The 7,645-nt window shown below is 37.4% G+C and overlaps 1 long non-coding RNA gene across 2 annotated transcripts; it reads left to right on the top strand.

The window, feature by feature from the left end:
• Positions 1 to 399: 399 nt before the first annotated feature.
• LOC125542227 lies at positions 400 to 7,395 on the top strand. Of its 2 annotated transcripts, none has more exons than XR_007297814.1 (2): positions 400 to 1,279; positions 2,423 to 7,395. It is a non-coding gene; the product is annotated as an uncharacterized LOC125542227 (long non-coding RNA). The 2 variants fall into 2 exon arrangements; XR_007297815.1 differs by having other exon boundaries at positions 2,420 to 7,395.
• Positions 7,396 to 7,645: the final 250 nt, after the last annotated feature.

Genomic DNA, 7,645 nt, shown 5'->3' with positions numbered 1-7,645 from the left:
CAAAAAAGAAACAGAAAACACAAAAATGAGGCTGTATCATCCCGCGCAGGTAGGCCGGCCCATATCGTGCTCCCCTGGCGCGAGGCTTCTCGGCACCCCCTTAATTAGCGTGCCTGTATTTTTTGGCGTTAAACATGTAAAAGTTTCCATTTTGAGGGGTTAAATGGAAGTTTAGTTTAGTAGTTTTAGGGGCCAAATGGAAGTTTAGCTTTGTAGTATTCTTTTTTGAACTGAAGGCTTGATTTGTATTTTTGTTAGGGCTGTTTGCTCGTATTGGGCCTATTGCATTTCCTCCCCTGTACCAGTGGCCCGATCCGGCCCACCAAGCCGATGTGGGATGCGGCTAGGGTTAAGGAACCTGCCTCCCTATCCCTCTTTCTCTTTCTATCCCGAGAATTCTCTAAAAAAAAGAAAAAAAAGGGAGAGGCGAGAGCAAAATAAATGGCGGCGGCGGGTGGAGATGGCGCGGCGCGGCGAGCGACGGCCGGAGATGGCGCGGCGCGCGACGGCGCGGCTGGTCGCGGGGTCGCGGCGCGTGGCGGAGGGCCGGGCGCCGCCGCGGCTGGTGGTGGGGGGGCGGGCGACGGCGCGGCGCGTGGCGGGGGCGGCCTGCCGTGGCTCGATGGAAGGGAGGGCGTCCCGTGGCTGTACCTACTCTCAACCGCGAAGGATATGAGCGTTAATCTTGCAATAGGAAGGCTCGTGACCATCGGCATCGTCAACAGTGTCACCTCAGTTGCCCAAAGGGCAGAAGACTTCTTCCACGGCAAGATCCCTATGGTTACCAAAGATGGCCAAGATCTCAGGCCTTCTCTCGAGGTATTCATCAGCTGGTGCATCACAGACATCAAGCAGAAGATCCACACAAGCTTTGAGCCATCCTCCAGTATCAGGCCTCTCAGGAAGGTATCGATTGCTATCAACCATCTCATTGCCGCTCATCCTGACACTCTACTGCTCCAGTCACTGTTTGCCGGTCCAAGGGATGAGCTGGGGGAGCTTATCATCCTGCTATCAGCTGAACTATACGGCCTGCTCTTCAATATCACAAGAGGAGCCGGGGGTATATGTACGTAGTCTCTCGGGACCTCCCCATCGATCCCAAAGACTTTCATCTGAATATGCATCAGAGTTTGGGCAAGGCTCGTAGTTCAGCTCTGCAAGTTGAAGAGGCTGTCGAACGCATGTCAAGGATCCAAACCGTTCTGGCTGAAGCACCAGCTAATATCCGTCGATTTTTCTCGTTCCGCCACTTCGTCCCAGCGACGGAGTAAGCCAGGTATGTGGTATGTGCTACAGACTTTTTATTCCACCTTGCACTATCTGTAAGTCTTCTCACTCCAGCATGGACTATCTTGCCACTTAGTGTGTGTACACTTTTCTCTCTAAACCTGGCCAACAATGCATATTTTCAAGATGCGTCGTTCTTCACGTAGCATCATAAGTCGCAGGAACCATCATAGTTGGGAGCACTTTGCTCCTGCAGCAAGACAAACTGCAGATTGTCTCAAATTCATTCCATGCTTCCGTAACATAGGCATATCCTGGCTTTCATACGCATCTTGGAGTGGTGTAACGGCTGAGACAAGGGGTGTACATGTACCCAGGTTCAGGCACACCTCTTCCCAAAAACAGTGACAACCCAAGTTGCTATCTCACATAATAAGCCAAAATGCAAAGGTGCTCTCACATGCATGTCTAATCTGTGCTAAAGCACACACAACTATTGCTTCCCTGCAAACATCAGCACATAGGGTTTTTATCTTGATGAAAAACCAAGCAGCCATCAGACAAGATACATAGCATACCTAAGCTTGAGCTTATGAAATCTGCTGTCTGAAACTTGTTAAAACATTTTTACGCAACGACATTTTGAGGTTAATTTGGAATACTTTCCCTAGATCTCTATGTTCATTTTGCTTGACAAATATTTTACCGTGGAGCCCACTATTAAATAAGAGACAACCTATTAGATTCATGTAACTTTAGTAGTAATCTAGTAGTAGATGAACTTGTGCAGAACCTGCTGTACGTTTAGTAAAATGGTCTGGGTAATGTCCTCTTTCAAATATTCATGCATGTCTGTGTCAAATAATTGTAGTTTGCTATCAAAGAGGCCATGCTCAATTTATATTGGATTTATGGATTTTTTTGTAAAAGGAAGACTTGAAAGGAGAGTATACATGCCAAATTTATCACATGTTTCTGAAATATTCCTTAGATTTGAATGATTTTGTGAAATCAGAGAGTAGATGGGCATTTTATTCTTGTTCTTGAATTTTATCATGTTTAAATTATTGTAATTACTCACTATGTGTATATTTGGGTTGGTGTTTATTAATATATACTTTGGTTAATGTTTTTTTATATGCATATGTTTTCTCACAATTGACCTTTTTACTGTTTTCTTTTACATTAGCAGGCACGTCGAGGGGATCTAGGATCAAAGGGCTACATCCATTCGCCGGCAGTTTGCTTATGATTCATGTTTGATGTTAATTATTGCAAGTTTGGTAACTTCAATATGACTTGTGATGACTGAGGCGAGCAAAACTGGGAAGTTGTTCGCTTATCTTTTTTCTACGCCGTGACATGTGATGATTAAAACTGCTAAATTAGTTACTCAGTTGTGGTATATGATGATTAAAACTGATAGATCGTAACTATATGATGCATTTCCTATTTATTATATAAATAATTATTGTTCGATGCATGGTTGATGTTTATGCATGTTTTAGTTGTGCAATTATTGGGCTACTAAGGTACAACCTGCACTTTTGGTGTTATTATTTTTATCTTGTGATGTTAATATGTGTGGCTTGTGAGGATTTGTCCTCGTTGCTTAGTGGATTGTACAGTCTAGTGTGTATAGAGGACGTGTTTAAAAAAACCGGTATCATGCTAAAACATGATCGCCAAAATAATGAATCATTTGTATTTGGATCTTTTGCATACATCTTTAGAAAGTAGGATATCGTCCAGTTTATGGGCGAGTTTCTTATAGTGAATGATAATAACGACTGCTGTGTTGTTCTCGCAAGTGTTGGATTTAAAAATAATGGATCAAACTTTCACATTCTATATTTAGTTTCCATGTGGACAAAGAATAATATATAAAATTTGTGTCGCCTTTGTTGCATACTTCTAAGTTTGTATCTTCATTTAGTAAAAAGGATGGTGATATAGTTTATTATTCGGTTCTCTTTGTACCCCCGGATAAATGAATTAGACCATGTACAACAGAGTAAAATGAAGTGCTTAGTAAAATGAATCAAGTGTTTTGTAAGCACCCGTGCTTATATCTATGGCGGGGGTGCCTAATTAGACATATGCCTTTCACAAATAAGCACTAATGTTCAAGTGAAAACTGGTCTATTTTATGAGTACCACGAGAAATAACTTGCATTGTATGCTATCTTATAAAAGATAACAAAGAGATGGTAATGTATTTTAGGCTTAGGAGTCATAATCTTATCAGAGTGCGCATTGACCATAGTGTATTTTGGAAAGTCAGTTTGCTTGTCCATCCTTTTTGCATTGCGACATATGATGATTAAAACTACTAGAGTATAATTACTTTGCATTTGGTACATATATAGATGACCACCATTAGATATATGCCTTAGTGTTAATGCTATTTTAGTTGTAAGATGGTTGGCTACCAAGTTAGGCCTAGTGATGTGATGTTGACTTGTGTGCTGTTTTTTTTATGTAAGGTGTTTTTCAATGTTTTACTAATAGCATGAAGTGGATGATCGTCGAAATATAAATCGTTAATGTTAAAAGTTAGGTGCATGGTTCTGTAGTATGTACAATGTTGCCTAATCTATTAGCAAGTTGCATGCGGTGAAATGAATATGATGACTAGTTGGTCCTGTTTCATATACCTCTGAACTTTTTTTAGTTCTACAAACGAACTAGTTTTTAGAAAGTGATGCGATTTAAATAAATGATACATTTGATTCAACTAAAGCGGATTGGAGGGTACCCCGAGGGTATCACCAATTTGAACCACTACAACTAGATGGTAAAGTTAGTATCACAAGTCATAATTTTTTTTGGGAACGCAACAAGTCATAATCTTAGCACAGTGCGCATTGATCTTAGAGTGTACTTTCATAAGTCGTTTGCTTATCCTTTATTGTGTTGCAATATATGATTATTAAATTTGCTAGACTACAATTACTTAATATATTTAGTAACTATGAGTGTTTGCTGTTAGATGTATGGCTTGATGTTAATGTTGTTTTAGTTGTGAGATGGTTGGCCTACTAAGCTATGTCGTTATTATTATCCTGTGATGTTAACTAGTGTGATTATGTGGTTTTGCCTTGTTGCTTGGTTTGGTCTACATATACTACGTATGAGGGCATGGTTGTGTGGTTTTGCCTTGTTAATTGTTTTATTGTTCATAGACTACATATGAGAGAGTGCTTTCAAAATTTTACTAGTATCATGCAGTAGTTAGATACCAACGAATAAATTGTTAGTATTAAAAGTTGTTTGCATTGATCCATAGGATTAGCATGTTGTTTAATTTCTTTTGAGGTGTCTATAGTGAAATGAACATGATGACTATTTTGTTATGCCGGTAGAGAATATTAAATTTAAAAATAATAGGTCAATTTGTAGATTCTTTATTTAGTTCTATGGGGATAGAGACAAAAAATGGCGCTCAGTAGATATTTCTAAATTTGCATCCTAATCTAGTAAATTTTGTGATAGTTCACTATTGGGTTGATTTTGCGTTACACTGTCATATGACATGCATACTTAAGAAAAAACAACAAAGGGATGCATATGTTCAAGTGTATATGTGGATTGTCTAGCCCTTTCCACCAGTTTGGACTATTGGTTGCGTTAGCTAGTTATGAAGATTAACATGATATTAGAGCCCAAGGTCTTGAGTTCAAGTCCTGGCTTTCATAATTTATTCAAAAATTGCTGCCGCCCGTCTTTGTGTTTACGTATAGGCCTCTTAAGCCATACCTTCGAGTCGATTCACGTGTTCACTTACCGCGTTACATGTGAGAGGGGGTGTTGAAGTGTATATGTGGATTGTCTAGCCTTTTTCACCAGTTTGTACTTTTGGTTGCATTGTGTAGTGCATGAAGCTTAATAGCACGATACTATCATAGTGCACATTGACCAAAGAGTGTCGATTTATTTCTTTATGCTTGTTGTGTACTATATATTTTATGTTGGTTTTTATCATGATTGGTAAGTCTCATGTTATTGATGCCTTGTTGTTTTTCCAGGAAAAAAAAGGAATGCAATATTCAATTACTTTACTATGTTTTGGAGATATAATTTAAGTTATTTGAGGATTGGAGATATAATCTAAGTAACCTGAGGAGAAGATTACAGTTTACGGGAACATTGACATGATGTATCAGGCAAGTTTTTTTGTGAGAGAGTTCCCAAATGTTTGATAAGCTTGTAATGCTTCATGGTTTTTATTATCTAATGAAATTAGATTTGTGTAGACTTGTGGTTATGTCATCATTAATTGGTTATTCGTACATAAAATATGTATAAGTGAGGTGTTTCCAAAATTTAATAAAGTTTTATTAAATGTTTTTGAATGATCCATTATTTTTAAAAGAATACAGTTTACGAGAATATTAACATGATGTATGAAGCAATTTTTTTGTGAGAGTTCCCAAATGTTTGATAAGCTTGTGATGCTCCATGTTTATTATTATCTAATGAAGTTAGATCTGTATGGACATGTGTGGTTATGCCATCATTGCTTGGTTATTCGTACATAAAATATGTATGAGTGAGATGTCTGCAAAATTTAATACAATTTTACTGTAATGTTTTTTAAATAATTCATTATTTTTAAAGACAACTGTAGTGAATGAAATGAATATAATGACTATTTATTTTACTTATGTTAAATATTAATAGTAGTTCAATTTTATATCGTTTATTTAGTTCAATAATGTTAGGTTTTTAAACATTTATAAATTTGAAATATTTATTTAGTAATTGGTAGTTAACTATTTTGTTCATTTTGCGTTGTACCACTAGATGAAATTCATGCTTAAGAAATATATGTAGGCAGCCATATAATACTATCATAGGGTGCACTAGCCAAAAAGTGTGATTTTATCTGTTTTATGATTATTTTGTTTTTTTAATCATGATTATGGTATGTCTATATAATGATGCCTTTTGTTTCTCCAGGAAACACAATGAATGTTCACTTATTCAATTACTTTATAGTGTTTGCGAGACATAACTTAAGTTATGTGAGGAGGAATGACCTTATTGTTTTGTTAATTATATTTATATTATGTATGAGTGGGGTGTTTTTTTTATTTCTAAAATCAGGATACAGTTAATTTTAAAGAGTGAGTCGTTATTATTAAAAATGTTTCCAATGAGTCGTCTAGTCTATTGGCAAGATGACTGTAGTGAATGAAATGAATATGATGACTCTTTGTTCTAGTTGTATTAGATTTATAATAATAGTTCAACTCTTTTAGATTCTCTATTTTGTCCAATGGTTTCAGTTTTAGACATTCCTACATTTGCATCTTTATTTTGTCATAATTTTTGTACTGCACTACTGGGTTCATTTTTGCGTTATACCACCAGATGAAATGCATGTTAAGATAAAGGGAGGCATAATCCTATATCATAGTACGCATTGGCCATATGGTGCACTTAATTATTTGATGTGCCTTGTTCTGTAGGATATTTATTTTGCAATATTCAATTACTTAGTTAGTGTTGAAAGGCATAGCATAAGTTATGTGAGGAGGAAGAGTACAACATGTAAGGGAGCAGTGACATTATCAGGTTTTTTTTTTCCTGTTGAGAGTCACCAAGACATCTGATAAGGCCTGTGGTGCTCTAGGGTTGACATTATCAGTAGCAGCCTAACAATGTGGATGGTAACACTGGTTTGGTGTGGGGATTGTGCAACAAATGATATCAAATCCAGGTACTAGTATTTGTATTGTTAATTTGAAGGTTAACGATGTGTTGTTTTTGTTTGTTGGATAATAAGCATTTTTATTGATACATAAATCTAAACTGCGTGCTTGTCTTAGTTGCCAGTAGATGTTTATGTTTCAGGAATAATTCAATTCAGTGTAGGAGATGAGAACGCGGAGGACCAGCTTCATCAACTATCGAAGCTGCTGCTGGTTTAAGGACTGAGATGCTTATGTTCACTGAATTAATCTTTGTATTCAGTGAAGAAGAGGGGACGTCATAGGACTGCTGCTGCTGGTTTATTGACATTAGTTAGCTGCTGCGACGCACCGCCAGAGTTGTTGCGTGTGCGTGTGTGCTTGTGTTGAGCCAGTTATAAAATATAGTTGGGGATCACAGATCATATGAAATGGATTTTTACTGGAGGTATTGAAATTTATGAGTTCATATGGATTGAATGCCATTTTCTTAGAATTGAATTGATTGAAATAGGCGATTATCATTTACTATGCCACAACTTTCGATCTTTGTGAGCAAAGTATAGTCGAGAAAGAAAGAGAATATTAGACGTTTACAAGATGGAAAGTAGCACTGCAAAACATTGGAAGTGCACTCTGAGCTCGAGCTGAAATGCACTATATCATTCCCGTTATTTGCCATTGAGATACACACCTTGTCTCATACGGTCAGGAATAGT

This window comes from Triticum urartu, chromosome 3 (assembly GCF_003073215.2).
Source record: "Triticum urartu cultivar G1812 chromosome 3, Tu2.1, whole genome shotgun sequence".
Taxonomy (NCBI): Eukaryota; Viridiplantae; Streptophyta; class Magnoliopsida; order Poales; family Poaceae; genus Triticum; species Triticum urartu.
Note: the sequence above shows the minus strand (reverse complement) of the source record. Positions and strands in the feature narration are given on the sequence as shown.